The 17,578-nt window shown below is 41.9% G+C and overlaps 1 long non-coding RNA gene across 1 annotated transcript in view; it reads right to left on the bottom strand.

The window, feature by feature from the left end:
• Positions 1-17,578, bottom strand: part of LOC138844407 (uncharacterized) — a 46,187-nt gene that overhangs the window by 27,313 nt on the left and 1,296 nt on the right. The window lies entirely within an intron of this gene.

The following is a 17,578-nucleotide window of genomic DNA, read 5'->3' as shown; positions in this document are numbered from 1 at the left end:
CTAATTGGAGATCCTCTGAAAGTAATATAGTGTTTCTCTGTGTCCATTTTGGAATCTTTTCTTTATGTTTTACTGTCTTGAGTTTGATTATGATGTGTCATGGTGAAGATCTTTTCTGGTCATATCTATTAGGAGTAATATGTGCTTCCTGTACTTGGATGTCCCTTTCTTTCTCCAAATTAGGGAAGCTTTCTGTAATTATTTCACTAAAAAGGTTTTAAGTCCATTCTGTCTTTCCACTCCTTCAGGAACTCCTAAGACCTGTATGTTGGGTTGTTTGATAGTATTCTGTAGATCTTCAACATTGTTTTTTTAGTTTTCTAATTTCTTCTTGTTTTTGGTCTGATTATAAAATTTCCAGAGATTTGTCTTCTAAGTTGGATATTCTTTGTTCTGCTTCACCAATTCTGTTGTTTAGGCTTTCCATCATTTTTAAAATTTATTTTATTGAATTTTATTGAATTCTTCATTTCCAAGATTGCAATTTTGATTTCTTTTTAAGATCTCAATTTCATGGGAGTTTTCTTTCATGTCATGTAGAGTTTTCATTAGTTCATGGATTTGCTTCTGAATACTTCTAAGTAATCCTATGATCAATCTTTTGAATTCCATTTCTGGCATTTCTTCAATATCATCATCTTCACATTCTAGTATTGAGGTGATGTTTTCTTTTGGAGGTATCATGTTGTTTTCCTTATTCTTATTTCTTTAGTTGCTGTGTTTATTGTTTGTCATTTGTAGAGATACTTGTTGGTTTCTTTTTTGTTTTGTTTCTTCCTGTGATGACTTTTATCTTTGGGCTATGCCTCTGGGCTTAGTGGTATGTCTACTTTTTCAGTGCATACCCAGAGGCTGTGACCAGGGAGCTGTGTTCAGTGCTCTAGGGTAATGGGAGTGTGTCCAAGGTAACACCCAAGTTGGGCATGGTAAATCTCTCTCTCTCTTTTTTTTTAATTAGAGGGGAAGTTTGTTCTACTCTGTTGGTTTTGTCTCATTCTCACCTCCTCTCCTCAAAGGAGACCAGTGCCTGGGTGCTAGTGCCAGTGGGTTCAGCATTCATCCATGCTGTCCCAAGAAACACACAAAGGATCTGTGCAGTCCATGGCATGAGCATGGGTCACACAGAAATGACCCTCACCAGAGAATCAGGGAGCTTTGAGCATGTGGAGCCATCCAAAGTGACTGGCTAAAGTCTCAGCCACACCCTGTACCCTTCCACATAGCCACAGTGTTTTCACAGTCCTGGCACACAAGCCTCCCACAGTTCTGATCACCCAGCCCCATGTCAGTTCTCCCCGCCAGACTCAGGTGTCTCCGCTTGGCTAGTTACTGGGTGCGTGCACACTAGCTGGCTCAGCTGTTATATATGTCCAAAATGGCATTTGCTCTGTCTTGGCTTGTTACAGGATGCCAGTGCAGGGTTGTTGGAGAGAGAGAAATGTGTCCCCCCCCCTTTTTTTTTCTCTTCTAATTTGGCAAGTACACTGTCCCCTATAGGGCTCCAAGCTGTTTTGAGTCCTGGCTGCTCCACTTCTGATCTAGCTCCTTGCTATTGTGCCTTGGAAAGAAGCAGAAGTTGGCCCAAATGCATGAGCCCCTGCCTCACACGTGAGACTGGATCAAGTTCCTGGCTCCTGGCTTCTGCTGGGCCTAGACTTGCCTGTTGGGGACATTTGGGGAGTGAACCATCAGATGTAAGATCTCTTTCTTTCTCTATTTCTCTTTCTCCTCTCTCTCTATCACTCTTTCAAATAAACAAAATAAATCTTTTAAAAAATTAAACATTAAATATAGAATGCAATATATATATTTCAGATCTGTTATATTTCTTTAATGAGAAAACAAAAAACAAAAAATAATTTTAAAACCATGGAATTACAAAAAGTAGATTTTTAAAAATTTATTTAGTTTTTTTGACAGGCAGAGTGGACAGTGAGAAAGAGAGACAGAGAAAAAGGTCTTCCTTTTGCCGTTGGTTCACCCTCCAATGGCAGCCGCGGCTGGCATGCTGCGGCTGGCGCAACGTGCTGATCTCAAAGGCAGGAGCCAGGTGTTCTCCTGGTCTCCCATGTGGGTGCAGGGCCCAAGCACTTGGGCCATCCTCCACTGCACTCCCAGGCCACAGCAGAGAGCTGGCCTGGAAGAGGGGCAACTGGGACAGAATCCAGCGCCCCTACCAGGACTAGAACCCTGTGTGCTGGCACCGCAGGTGGATTAGCCTATTGAGCCATGGCCTAGTGAGCCTATTGAGCCGGCCAAAGTAGATTGATTTTTAAAAAATTTTTCTAAAATTGGTAGACTTAGTATTAGAAATGGAATTTGGCCGGTGCTGTGGCTCACTTGGCTAATCCTCCGCCTGCGGTGCTGGCACCCCGGGTTCTAGTCCCCATTGGGGTGCCGGATTCTGTCCCGGTTGCTCCTCTTCCAGTCCAGCTCGCTGCTGTGGCCTCGGAAGGCAGTGGAGGATGGCCCAAATGCTTGGGCCCCTGCACCCGCATGGGAGACCAGGAGGAATCACCTGGATCCTGGCTTCAGATCGGTGCAGAGCGCTGGCTGTAGCGGCCATTTGGGGGGGGGGGGTGAACCAATGGGAAAAGGAAGACCTTTCTCTCTGTCTGTCTCTCTCACTGTCTAACTCTGCCTGTCAAAAAAAAAAAAAAAAAAAAAAAAAGAAATGGAATTTATGGAGCTGGTGTTGTGGCTTAGCAGGTTAAGCCACCGCCTACAGTGCTGGCATCCAATGTGGGCACTGGTTTGACTCCTGGCTGCTCCACATCTGATCCAGCTCCCTGCTAATGTGCCTGGGAAAAGCAGAGAATGGCTCAAGTGCTTAGGCCCCTGAACCCACATGGATACCTGGATAAAGTACCTAACTCCTGGCTTCAGTCTGGCCCAGCTCTAGCTGTTGCAGCCATTTGGGAATGAACCACTGGATGGAAGATCTCTCTGTGTGTCTGCCTCTACCTCTCTCTCTCTCTAACTCTGTCTTTCAAATAAAAAATAAATAAATCTTAAAAAAAAAGAAATGGAACTTCTGAAGACCATATGATTATGTGACAAAAGCTTATTTGAATCTTTTAGTAATGTAAGCAAATAAAACACTCAACTCCTAGAATAATCCTGTCTCCTTACTGCTATAACTGATATACTAGGAATTGAAATCCTTGAAATGGTTAACAGTACAGGCTCTGGAGTCAGGCTGTCTGGTTTAATCTTGGCTCAGTGACTTCTTGGTTTGGGCAAGTTATTTAATATCTCTGAATCTCAGTACTTTCTCACAGGATTGTTACAAGAAATAATTGAGATATTACTCCTATAAGAAGCTCAGAATAGTGCTGACAAATGCTCAGTAAATATTGGCTACACAGTTTCCATTTAGTTATCTTTTTCAATAAAAAGTTACACTATATAAAGTAATGTAGCACAAGTGAACAACCGTTGCAGTTTCCTATGTGTAAATTACTTTAAAATTATGTACAATGTCTGCAATGTTCAATAAAATGTTTCTCCATAATGGTTTCACTTACCAAAGATTATTTTGAAACAAATGGATTACTTTTTATCTACCAAGAAAGTACTATATCTTACCTTTATTTTTTATTGAGTTGGAGGGCATTTTACAACCACAGATAATTTTGTTTTCTAGTTGAACCTGAGTCTCAACAAATAGTACTTTTTGTGCCTGAGAAAGAAACTTCCTAAACCACTGTTACTTTGCTAAGCAAGTTGCAATACAAAGAAAAGATCTGACAAGCATTTGTTTAGAGGATTTATTCTTATTCCAAACTTCAGGAGTTAATAAGACTCTAAGGAGGCCAACATTGTGGCACAGTGGGGTAAAGCCACTATCTGCTCTGCCAACATCCTGCATGGAGGCCAGTTTGTGTTCTAGCTGCTCTACTTACAATTTAGCTCCCTGCTGATGCACCTGGGAAAGCAACAGTAGATGGCACAAGCACTTGGGCCCTTGCTCCCACATGGGAGACCTGGAAAAAGCTCCTGGCTCCTGACTTCAGCCTAGCTTAGCTCTGGCTGTTGTGGCCATCTAGGGAGTGAATCATCAGATGGAAGATCTCTCTTGCTCACTCTCTTGCTTGCTCGCTCACTCACTCTGACTTTGAAATAAATAAATAGGGGGCCAGCGTTGTGGCTCATTTGGTTAATCCTCTGCCTGAGGCACCGGCATCCCATATGGGTGCCGGGTTCTAGTCCTGGATGCTCCTCTTCCGGTCCAGCTCTCTGCTGTGGCCCGGGAGGACAGTGGAGGATGACCCAAGTCCTTGGGCCCTTGCACCTACATGGGAGACCAGGAGGAAGCTCCTGGCTCCTGGCTTCATGCCAGCTGTGGTGGCCATTTGGGGAGTGAACCAACGGAAGGAAGACCTTTCTCTCTCTCTTGCTCTCACTGTTTATGACTCTACCTGTCAAATAAATTTAAAAAAAAGAAAAAAAAAACAAAATAAATAAATAAATAAAATATATTAAAAATAAGTCTTCAAACAGCACAAAGGAGATAAAACTTTAAAAATTAAGTAAAATGATATAGAACTAAAATAGATATAGTTCCCTTTAAACGGTCAAGCCAACTTCTTTTTTTTTTTTTAAGATTTATTTATTTATTTATTTGAAAGGTGGAGTTACAGAGAGGCAGAGTCAGAGAGAGAGAGAAGTCTTCCATCTGCTGGCTTACTCTCCAAATGGCCTCAATGGCCAGGGCTGAGCCAGGCTGAAGCCAGAAGCCAGAAGTTTCATTTGGGTCTCCCACATAGGCGCAGGGGCCCACGCACTTGGGTTATCTCTGCTTTTCCCAGGCCATTAGCAGGGAGCTGGATGGGAAGTGGAGCAATCAGAACTTGAACTGGCACTCAAATGGATACTAGCACAGCAGACAGTGGCTTAACCTGCTATGCCACAGGACCAGCCCCAGTCAAGCCAGCTCCTAATCAAGGTCAGAAACTACTATGCAGGCTTAGTAATTACAAGTATCTTAAGCCTTTAAAAGTGTCTTGGTTTTTCCAGAGGCCTTCAGGTTTCAAAGTCAGAGCACAAGATACATCATATTCATATTCATATACATCATATTGCTTTATAAGAGGGGAGGGGAGGCTGGGGGAGTGAAGATAGATAGATAGATAAATAGATAGATAGATAAACATCCAGAATTTTTTTTAGTGAAATAACACTTTATTAATGATTATTATATTTACTGAAGTACTTTATCATCCATATTCCTCACTCATGCAACCATCTGCGTGTCATATGCTAGCAAGATATTTTCAGATTAATGTTTCATAAAGGGCCACTTATTTGAGCCCTGACTACAATACAGTACCTTAAAATTCCACACTATTCTGAGTAACCCATGGGCTTAAGCAATGTACTCTTTGAATTAAATGACCTCTGGAATATTCTACCATAGAAATTCTATCAAATCATAAGGGGAGATGGTAGAGCTAAACATCTGAATTCTGTACGATTCATCATTCTAATTATATCACCTAGGGAGGCCATCTGGCCAGCTGTCAAGAGCCTCAGGAACCTCATTTATGGTGATAAATTAAGAACACTTTCTGAATCTACTTTGCAGGCTCAAAACTTGAATTTTGGTTAGGGCATTGAAATCCAGCTCTTCTCTAGGCAGACTTATCCAAGCTTACAGAGACTGAAATGTCATTAATTTACAGAGGACAATGAAATGTTCAAGTGAGTAGTATTTGTATTAATAGAACCAGTGCATTTACTCTTTATAGACAAAACTATGTTATGACATAACTTTTAGGAGTACGCATGCAGAACAAGAGGAGGCACATTAGGAAGAAACTTGTCATGTGGCCTTGAGTATTTTAAATCTATGACTCCACCTCTCTTCCTCTGTAATAGAACTGAGCACAATATATAGCTACACATAGGCCAGTAGCTTCATTTGAGGGTGGGAAGAGATTTGCATATGAGCAGGGATTATACAGATAAAGGGAGGGTATATGTAGAGAACATTCCAGGCATATGTAATAGTATATAAGAGGGCACCTGAGATTATTTTTGGAAAAATAGAGGTTAGTCTACTTAAATATAAAATGTTGAAATCCATGCATACTAGGAGTTTTCAACAGTTTTATGAAAAATGTTCATTAGGAAAAAGTATTGATTATGAAATTTTTTTTGCAGCAAAATGAACTTAGCTTTTACTTCCATTTTCCATGGACTTTATTTTTAATTTAAAAAATTATTTTAAGTTATACAAGTTTCATGTATTTCATATATACAAATTTAGGAACATCCTACCCACACTCCAGCTCATCTTCCTCCTCCCTCTTCCATTCCCACTCTTACTTTTTACAAAGTTTGAAAAAACACTGAGGATCACTAGCCATCAGGGAAATGCAAATCAAAATCACAATGAGGTTTTACCTCACTCCAGTTAGAATGGCTCTCATACAGAAATAAACAAACAAATGCTAGCGAGGATGTGGAGAAAAAGGCAGCCTAATCCACTGTTGGTGGGAATGTGAACTGGTGGAGTGGAAGACAGTATGGAGATACCTCAGAAATTTGAATATAGACCTACCATACGACCCAGCCATCCCACTCCTGGGAATTTAATGAAACCAAAAGAAGTCAGCATTTGAAAGAGTTATCTGTACCCCATGTTCATTGCAGTACAATTCACAATGGCTAAGATATGGAATCAACCCAGATGTCCATCAACTGTTGACTGGATAAAGAAATTATAGTACATATACACTATGTAGTACTACTCAGCTATAAAAAAAAGATGAAATCCTGTCTTTTGCAACAATATGTACCCAACTGGAAACCACTATACTTAGTGAAATAAGCCAGTCCCAGAAAGATATCATATTTTCTCTGACTTGAGGTAATTAAGAGTACCTAAAATGTAATGTATCAGAGTGAAATGGACATCTTGAGATTTGATGAGTGTTTATAGCCCTTGTTTCTTCTGTTAAGGAACAGTGGGTTTTTCTTCATACTATTTGTTGAACTCTTTTTCTTTTCTTTTCTTTTCTTTTCTTTTCTTTTCTTTTCTTTTCTTTTTTTTTTATTTTTGACAGGCAGAGTGGACAGTGAGAGAGAGAGACAGAGAGAAAGGTCTTCCTTTGCTGTTGGTTCACCCTCCAATGGCCCCCACGGCCGGCGCACCGTGCTGATCCGATGGCAGGAGCCAGGTGCTTCTCCTGGTCTCCCATGCAGGTGCAGGGCCCAAGCACTTGGGCCATCCTCCACTGCATTCCCTGGCCACAGTAGAGAGCTGGCTTGGAAGAGGGGTAACCGGGACAGAATCCGGTGCCCTGACCGGGACTAGAACCCAGGGTGCCGGCGCCACAGGTGGAGGATTAGCCTAGTGAGCCGCGGTGCTGGCCTGAACTCTTTTACTTAGTGTAGGGTTAACTTTATGATCATGAAGTTAACTGAAAATAGATCCATGGACTGTAAGTATCCTGCATAATGGTTGAGAAGTAAGGGAGAGACAGATGAGTGATGAAAATTGCAATAGTTCAGCATGTGTGAGGCGTACAGAGTGAAGGAAATGTCAAGAGGTGAGGGTGGGGGCCAGCATTGTGGCATATCAGATGAAGCCACTACCACCTATGTTTTGGCATCCCATAAGGGTACAGGCTTGTGTCCTGGTTGCTCCGCTTCTTATCCAGCTCCCTGCAAATGGCCTGGGAAAAGCAGCGGATGATGGCTCAGATGTTTGGGCCCCTGCCATCTGTGTTGGAGACCTGGATGAAGCTCCTGGCTCCTGGACTTGGCCTGGCTCAGTGCTGGCTGTTGAGGCCATCTGGGGGGTGAACCAACAGATGGAAGATCTCTCTGTCTCCCCCCCCCCCCCCCGTAACTCTGCCTTTCAAAATAAATAATTTTTTTTTTAAGAAAAAAAGAGGTGAAGGTGGAATGGCAGCAAAGACAAGCGCACATGAAGGCCTTGAAAGGCACAAGAAAGAGTTTAGAGTTTATCCTCAAAATAATGGGGAACTAGTGAGGAATTTTACGTGGGAGAGTAACATCGGTAGTATTTGTGGTTTAGAAAGACCGTTCTGCCAGTAGTGAAGAGTGTAAATTGGAAGAATGCAAGAATCACAGCACAGGGATGTTTTAGTAACCTGGGTCAGAATAAAGCAGCTGAGGAAATGGAGAGAAGGAGGTACAGTATACAGGACTGAATCATCACTAGTTACGGGCATACATAAAAAGGGAACAAGCAAAGCTGAGATACAGATTTCTTGTGAGGGGATGGTGGTGGCAAGTACAGTCAGGGCTCATAGGGAAGTGAGGATAGGGTGGGCAGAAGGAGGATATAGTGAGTTCAATTTAGAGTTTAGACATTTTGAACTCAGGTTTCTGTGCAATATCTAAATAGAGTTGTTCTATCGGCTGTTGAATATTTGGGTTTCATATTTAGATGAAATCTGAACAAGAGATTTAGAGCTTACCAGCAGATAAACAGTAAGATAATAGAAACCCCAGAGTGGCTTATAGCTTGTTGAGAATGTGTGGAATGAGGATGATAATGAACATGTAGTTGTAGTTGTAGGCCTGGATGCAGTCCATTGTGCTTAGCCAAAATTATAAAAAATTGACATGACAGAAAATAATACCTGTCTTGTTCTGTGTGCATTCTGGCAAAGGCTAGTGAAAGTGGAGTAATTCTAGTACATGACTGGAAGCTCCATAAGGGGACCAGTACGTGTTTTAGTCCCCACTATTATACCATTGTAGATGTCAGTGCTGGGCTTATGCCAACCAGCCTTCCTATTGCTATGGGTTGGTTGACTACACTTGATTAAACTGCATATTCATATCTGGAATTTCACATTAAGGACATTGTCCATACAACACATGATATAATATGGGATAAAGAAGTAGGAGAATAGACCCATAAACTCTCTAGGCAGTTGGACCCTGTGATCATGGGTACCTTTTGCTATTTTGTGTTGAAAACAAGACTGGAGTAAAATACGTGGGTGTTTGGAAAGACTGGTAATGTTTGTCTCATTAGTAATTATTTAGGAAGAGAAGGAATATATGTATACACACACACACACACACTTAAAATTGTGCATCTCTATTTGAGTTCACAGCAAGGAGCTAATTAAATTTACTCATTGCATGTTATTTTCCAAATGGCAACTTCTTGGAAGGTACGTTGAGCTAACAATCACATAATTAAATATCCTGTTCGTCTTTGTTAAATGGCTTTAATGGAGATCAGAAGGATATTTCATTGGGCTAGCTTAAGTCAAGGTCTTTTGAGACTCAAGGGGGAGAATCTGTTTATTTGCCTTTTCTAACTTCTGGAAGATGCCTGCATGACTTAGTTCATGACCCCTTCCTTGTATCATTCTAACTTTTCCTGCCCCCATTGTCAAATATACCACTTTTTCTCTGTGACAAATCTTTCTTTGCTTCTTCTTTTTGTAAAAACTTGTGGTAAAATATACATAATATTTACTATTTTACATTGTTGTGCAACCATCATCACCATCATTTCTAACAAAAGATTTTTTATATAATGACCATTTTAAAAAAAATCCATTTCAATCTTTCCCTTCTATGTGACATATAGAAAGGATCATGGCTTTGTAGTTATGGATAAGTTTCAGATTTCTCTGATCTCGGGGCCGGTGCTGTGGCGTAGCAGGTAAAGCCGCCGCCTGCAGTGCCGGCATCCCTTGTGGGTACCGGTTCTAGTCCTGGTTGCTCCACTTCTGATCTAGCTCTCTGTTATGGCCTGGGAAAGCAGTAGAAGCTAGCCCAAGTCCTTGGGCCCCTGAACCTGTGTGAGAGACCTGGAAGAAGCTCCTGGCTCCTGGCTTCAGATCAGCGCAGCTCCGGCTGTTGCGGCCAATTGGAGAGTGAACCAGCAGGAGAAAGACCTTTGTTTCTCTCTCTGCCTCTCCTTCTCTCTGTGTAACTCTGACTTTCAAATAAATAAATAAATCCTTAAAATTTCTCTGATCTTCAGTTAACTCATCGTTAACTCATCTATAATGTTTAACAGCTGTATTTCACATATTTTACATCATATGTGAAGAGTCTAGCACAGGGTCAGACTTTTTGCACTTCATAGCTTAGATCTAGTATATATGATCATATAAACTTTGTTTTTCCATATTTCTTTTGAGGCAGATATGTTAACATGTATGTAACACTAGATTTTTAAAAATATATATTTATTTATTAATTTGAAAGGCAGAGTTACAGAGAGACAGAAGCAGAGAGAGAGAGAGAGAGAGAGAGAGAGAGAGAGAGATGTCTTCCATCCATGGATTCACTCCCCAAATGGCTACAATTGCCAAAGCTGGGCGAATCTGAAACCAGGAGCCAGGAGCCTCTTCTATGTCTCCCACATGGCTAAAGGGGCCCACAGACCCAGACCACCTTCCACTGCTCTCCCAAACCACAGCAGAGAGCCGAATTGGAAATGGAGAAGCCAGGACTTGAACTGGCATCCACATGGGATGGCACTGCAGGCAGCGGCTTTACCTGCTATGCCATAATGCCAGCTCCAACACTAGATCCCAACTGCTTTACCTGTGTAGCTGAACTTGACCCTTATGTTGTATCCAGATGCTTAATTGCCCTTTGACTTTTCATTGGCTTTGGAAGGAAATAAAGAAGATGGGAATGGAGAGAGGCCAAGGCATATATTTCTTCACTACCTTCCTTTCTATTTATATTATCTTGTTTAATAATTATTTACTTAAGAGGCAGAGTGAGAAAGAGAGAGAGAGAGAGAGAGAGGGAGAGGGAGAGAGAAAGATGAAAATGGAGAGAGAGAGAGAGACAGACACAGAGAGTTCTTATTTGCAGGTTCATTCCCCAAATGCCCACAACTGCTGGTAGCAGGAAATCAATTACTTGAGCTATCAGTGTTGCCTGCCAGAATCTGCATTAGCAGGAAGCTGGAGTCAGGAGACAGAGGTGGAAATCAAACCTAAGTATTCTGATATGGAAGGCTGGCAATGAACCAAAGTCCTAATCTCTAGGCTAAACCCCCACCTCTTGGGAAGTGATTTTTAAATGTTCATCTGCTGAAAGTCATAGTTCCTGATCTGCAGTCCTCTCTTATAGCTCATGTAACTGCTCCCTCTTCTTGCCTTTTCAGCAATAGTCCCACTAGATATATGGTAACTCCTGCTGTTGCTAAGCAGAGCAAACGTGACCATTTCTCATTGCTTTCTTAACCTCCTGACCATATTTATTTCAAAAGTCCTCTCCTTGAAAAGATCTTCAATTACGCTTGAAATGAATCTTGGTCAGGACTCCATTATGTACAACAGCTGGTGAGGCTACGTCAGCTGCTGCAAGGGTGAATAATAGAGGGTCTTACTTGCTTGCTTTCTCCATCCACTGGCCTCTGAGAAACCTAGGACTTGGTGAAACACACTTTGCAAAACACTGTCCAAGGAAATACAAGCCTTGTCCAGTGTTGGGATGCCATCTCTAAACTACGCTGTTTCAGTAACATTACTTAACCATGCAAACACATTTCAGAAGAACGTGAAAACACAGCTTCAGATCTTAGCTCCATTTCTAGAATTTACTGTTACCACCTTTTGTAGTAATCCATATGTTGTATTACATTTGGTTGGCTGCTTGGTTTGGGGATCCACAGGCTGGTCTCACTTAGCATACAGACAAGATGGGGCTGGCACTGAGGCATAGCTGGTAAAGCCACCATGGCAGTGCTGGCATCTCATTTGGGTGCCAGTTTGAGTCCTGGCTACTCCAGCTCTCTGCTATGGCCTAGGAAAGCAGCAGAAGATGGTTCAAGTCCTTGGGCTCCTGCACCCATATGGGAGACCTGGAAGAAGCTCCTGGATCCTGGCTTTGGACTGGCACAGCTCTGGCTGTTGCAGCCAATAAGGGAGTGAACCAGTGGATGGAAGACCTCTCTCCTCTGCTTCTCCTTCTCTCTGTATAACTCTGACTTTCAAGGAAGGAAGGAAGGAAGGAAGGAAGGATGGAAGGATGGAAGGATGGAAGGATGGAAGGAAAGAAGGGAGGGAGGGAGGGAGGAAGGAATACAGACAAGAATGAGAACTTGGATTTGATTTAAGATCAATTTATTTCACTTTGGTTTACTACTGAAGCAGCCAACAGATAATGTAAAGAATACAAGATCAAAATGTGTGCGTGTTATCCTACTATATGTTGCTTTCCCAGTTCCTAAAATGTGTGGTTGGGGAAAGCTCATGCAGAATGAAAAATCTACCAGGTCAGGAAATCCAAACTATGAACTTTCTTTATGTGACTATGTGACTGAAAGAATCTCATCAGCATTCAAAAAAAAAAAAAAGTCCCAACCCATTATTATAGATGGCAATTTTGTTGTGTCATCTCTACATTGTTTTGAAACTGACCAGATGGAAGTGTAAATGCAACAGACTTAGTCATGCTCTACCACATATATTAATGGCATTACTTTTAGTATTTCTGAAAACATACCTATTTTTTGGATTTTCCATAACAAAGGAATTCAGTGGAGACCTGACATGTTTCCTGAGGTTAGGCAAGTTAGTTAGAATCTGGACTACTAGAGAATTCATGTATCTTTTCTACCTCCTTTAAGTCCTCACCTTTATGTCTCATCCTGCCCTCAAGGGCTAAAGGAAGCGCAGATTGGAATTAGGCTTCAATTAATTATTTTTTTTTTTTTAGTGAAGAGTTAAGTTAAAAAAAAAAAAAAGAGCTACTTGAGGCCAAATAGCTGGCCAGTGGCCCCAAGTATATTTCACAGAATTCATACACCATTGTGGCCTTCTTTATATAAAGTCATCATCTACACTTTACTTATTTTTTAAAAGTATTTATTTATTAATTTGAAAGGCAGGTTTACTTTATACAGAGAGGCAGAGAGAGAGAGAGAGACACAGAGAGGTCTTCCTTCCATTGGTTCATCCCCAGATGGCCACAATGGCCAGAGCTGTGCCGATCCAAAGCCAGGAGCAAGGAGCTTCTTCCAGGTCTCCCATGCAGGTGCAGGGGCCCAAGCACTTGGGCCATCTTCTACTGCTTTCCCAGGCCATAGAAGAAAGCTGGATTGGAAGTGGAGCAGCCGGGACTCAAACAGGTATCCATGTGGGATGCCAGCACTGCAGGTGGAGGCTTTACCTGCTATGCCACAGCACAGGCTCCATCTTTACTTATTTTTGTTGTGATTTTTCATGCACTTGGTTCTAGTTGCAAATGAATGAGATGGTGGTCACATATGAAATTAACAAAAAGAAAAATACTACAACATTCCCTGTAGGCAGAGAATGGTTTGTTTCCCATAAATACTTCTAGGAAATTTTGAAGAATCAAGAAATACATACATAGATTACATCAAAAGAAAAAATTATCACATAGGATTAAAAGATTGTTAAATTACTCTCAGGATTGTGGGATTTGGTATGAATTTTCACAAATAGGAAGATGATAGCTTGGGGAATCTTGGAAAGCAAGTTGTAGGAATTGTCATATATCTTTCATTCATTCCATCATTCTTTCTGTTTAGTGCTTATCAAGGACTGAAGACTGTTTTAATTGTTGGGGATACAGCACTGGATGGAGTATCAGGTCACTGTCTTTAGAGAATTAACATTTTTGTTGGGGAGATACAAATAAGAGAAATAGTAGTTTCTTTTAAAAAAAAGTGGTAGTTTCTCTGATACACAGAGAATTAGAATATGTACTGTGATGAGACTAAAGGAATTTAGATGAAGTAGTCTTTGAAGATCTCTGTGAGGAGGTGACTTTAAAAGTAAAATCTGAATGTGCAAAATTAATCATAAAGTCTCAGGGAAAAGCATTTTCTAAATAAGAATTTGTTGGTTCCTAAAATAAGAATAGGTGTGGGTTTTGTGGTGTTCAGAGCTAAGTGTCTGGGGGACACTTAGTGAATCAAGAGGAAGGCATAGAAGTGGGCAGTAGCAGATCAGCAGAGTGTGTGAGCCTAGATCAGTATTTGGATTTCACTGTGATTGTGATGGGAAGCTACAATCAAAGAGAACAATGACATTATTTGATTTATGTGTTCAAAGTTGTTCCTAAATTGCTGTGTAATGCATGGATCACAGGGAAGCCAAAGTAAAAGCAGGCAGAACAACTGGGAGACTACTGTAGTGCACTCTGGACAGAGATGGAAGTATTATGGATCAGTTTGCTAATGGGGGAGAAGAAGCAGATTTGGGATATGTTCTGGAAGAAGACCAGTAGGACTTCCCGATGGACTAACTGGAAGGAGGGGGAAGTGGTGAGATACAGGGAGAAATGAAAATAACTTCAAAATGTTTGGTTTGAGCAAAGTAAGTATCTGGTAGTGGTACTTACTGAGACAGGAAAATGGGCAAAGAAGTTTTGAAGAATGCATGTTTTGTTTTGGGCACATTAAGTTTGGTATATTTATTAGATATCCAAGAAGAAATACAAAGTAAACAGTTTGTTATAACTCTGGAAATCTGGGAAGAGGTCAAGACTAAAACTATAGCTGGGAAGAGGTCAAGACTAAAACTATGGATTTGGGAGTCTTGGTAAAACAGGTGAAATTTAAGGGCAGGAGATTGGTTGAGATCACTTCTAGGTTGTGTGTAATAAAAGCAAGAGCCTGAGGACAAAACTGGGAGCACTGTAAGGTTCAGATACACAGCAGGGATGCCATCAAGCACATCTGAGATGAAATGGTCATTGAGGAGGAAAAGGGAAATTATGCTGTCAAGGAACCAAGAGCATACAGTTAAGTCGGGGGAGAGCAGTCAACTGTTCTGAATGTAGGAAAGAAGTGAAAACAAAAAGGTTGTCACTGGATTAGTCACCGTGCAGGTGATCAGTGATCTTAACAAGAGCAGTCTCACTGAAGTAAGGGGGGGGGTGAAGGACTGATTGGAATAGGTTGAGGGGGAGATGTCAGTCAGAACATAGAACAACTATAGATGTGTAAGCCATTTTGGAGGTACAGAGAAAGAAGACAGGAAAAAAGGGTAAGAGGAATGCTGCTGGGCGCACTGAGGGCCTCAATGAGCTCAGTGGCCGTTAATGTAAAAGGGGCCCAATAACACCAGTTACCTTTGTGTATATCGAGTGATGCTCATCTACTCTTGGGTGGCACAGAGTAGGTGAATAGTTGGTTTTAACCAGAGTTTAGGCTCTGCTGCATGAAAATGATGGAGAAAAAGAGATGTGAAGAAGTTAAGCTTGCTTATATTAGCAAGTAAAGTTGGATCCTCAAATTTAAGCTTGGTTTTGATAGAAATAAGTAGGCTAAAGATACAGCAGTAAGAAAACAAGAGAAGCCAGTGGTCTACATGCTTTGGTAGGGGTCAAAGTGTTGATGGTGTGGGAATATTATGTAAGAGAGTTGAGTGGATAGAAATTAGTGGTCAGAAAGTATAAGCATACTGTTACATGTGGGAAGCTGCAAGATTAGTGACAGGTATTATGTAATTATGTTTTACCCATCACTTATTTTCTTTTGGAGTAATTAAGTTCTCCAGTGTATTATTCTGGTGATGGAGAATATGACCCATTTAGCTAAACAGTAGATGACAGTGTGTTACATTAGTCAAAAATATTCCAAGGAGAGTTTCAATAAAGATGACTTTGGCATGTGCCATTCATTAACAAGCATTTTTTTTTTTTAAAGATTTACTTTATTTGAAAGACACAGAGTGAGAAAGAGAGAGAGTGAATCTGCCATCTGCTGGTTTATTCCCCAGGTGGCTGCTATGACCAGGGCTGGGCCAGACCAACACTAGGAGCCAGGAACTTCTTCCGGGTTTCCTACATGCCTACAGAGGCTTAAGTGCTTGGATCATCCTCTGCTGCTTTCCCAGGTGCATTAGCAGGGAGCTGGATGGGAAGTGGAGAAGCCAGTACATAAACCGGTGCCCATATGGGATGCCAGTGCAGGCAGCAGCTTAACCTACTATGCCACAACGCCAGTCCCACTAATAAGCTTCTTTAAATTAATAATTGAGGGGCCATTGCTGTGGCACAGTGGGTAAAGCTGCAGACTGGGATGATGGCATCCCATATGGGCACTGGTTCATTTCCTGGTTGCTCCACTTCTGATCCAGTGCCCTGCTAATGCTCCTGGGAAAGCAATGGTAGTTGGCTTGAGTGCTATGGTTCCTATACCTACGTGGGTGACCCAGAAGAAGCTCCTGGCCCCTGGCTTTGGAGTGGCCTAACTCTGGCCATTGTGGTCGCTAGGGAAGTGAACCAGTGGATCAAAGAACTCTCTCTGTAATTTTGCCTTTAAAAAAAAAGCGATTAATAATGTATTAGTAGGGGCTGGCGCTGTGGCATAGCAGGTAAAGCTGCTGCCTGTAGTGCCGGTATCCTATGTGGGTGCCAGTTGGAGTCCCAGCTGCTCCATTTCCCATCCAGCTCTCTGCTATGGCCCGAAAAAGCAGTAGAAGATGGCCCAAGATCTCTCACGTGGGAGACCCAGAAGAAGCTCCTGGCTCCTGGCTTTGGATCAGCACAGCTCTAGCCATTGTGGCCATCTGGGGAGTGAACCAGCAGATGGAAGACCTCTCTCTCTCTTTCTCTCTGCCTCTGCCTGTGTAAATCTGCCTTTCAAATAAATAAATCTTTAAAAATTAATGTATTAATAGTCTGTGTGCCTGTTCTGATGCACTACAGACACACATAGAAAAAAGAGGCTGGCACTGTGGCATAGTAGGTAAATCTACCTACCGCCTATGATGCCAGCATCCCAAATGGACACAGGTTCCAGTCCCTGCTGCTCTACTTCTGATCCAGTTCCCTGCTGATGTGCCTGGGAAAGCAGTAGAGCTCTGTCCAACTACTTGGACCCCCGCCACTCATAGACGTGGAAGAAGCTCCTGGCCCCTGGCTTTGGACGGGGTCAGCTCTGGTGGTTGCGGCCATTTGGGGAATGAACCAGCGGATGGAAGCTCTCTTCCTCTCTGTGTTTCAAATAAAATAAAAATCTTAAAAATACTTTCACATTAACTCGTTTAAAAGATATTTTATGCAGTTTTTTACCAGACAATTTGGAAGTACTTTCCAACAAGGCCTCGGTTTTTAATGCTTGGTGGACTCCAAAGTTTGTCTCCCAGTCCTGCAGCACCCATGTCCAATCAGCAGCTCCCTACACAAGCCTCTTGGCTCATGAATACTGGCAGAAGGAAGGACGCAGGTACTTTTTCTTTAAATAATGACATTGCGCATGGAGGTCAGTTCCAAGTCCATGTCTTGGTTATTTGCACGATGATTATCTGTGCCTTTTTTTTTTTTTAATTTGTAACGCAGAGAATTAATGACGGTTTGCTTCTTATGTCTATTATCAGAGGAAGACTTGAAATTCCTCTGGAGAAGAGGCCAAGTAGGAGCTTTAGAACAGAAAGTGCAACCCAATATAGGAGCCCATTAAATATGCCCCAGGACAACCTCAAATGTGTTCTGCCAACTCAAATTCCAGTTGCTTCCCACCCTTTTCTTCTGATTCTCTACATTCTCTTGGGCTGAAACGAGAAGCAAGAACGGAGCAGGGAGCTTTGGAAAAGCGGAGGACGCCCAGCAGACCGGTTAAACACGTCTGCGGGGA

The sequence above is a fragment of the Oryctolagus cuniculus genome, chromosome 11, assembly GCF_051225735.1.
Source record: "Oryctolagus cuniculus isolate XC-2025 breed Fujian yellow rabbit chromosome 11, ASM5122573v1, whole genome shotgun sequence".
Lineage (NCBI taxonomy): Eukaryota > Metazoa > Chordata > Mammalia > Lagomorpha > Leporidae > Oryctolagus > Oryctolagus cuniculus.
Note: the sequence above shows the minus strand (reverse complement) of the source record. Positions and strands in the feature narration are given on the sequence as shown.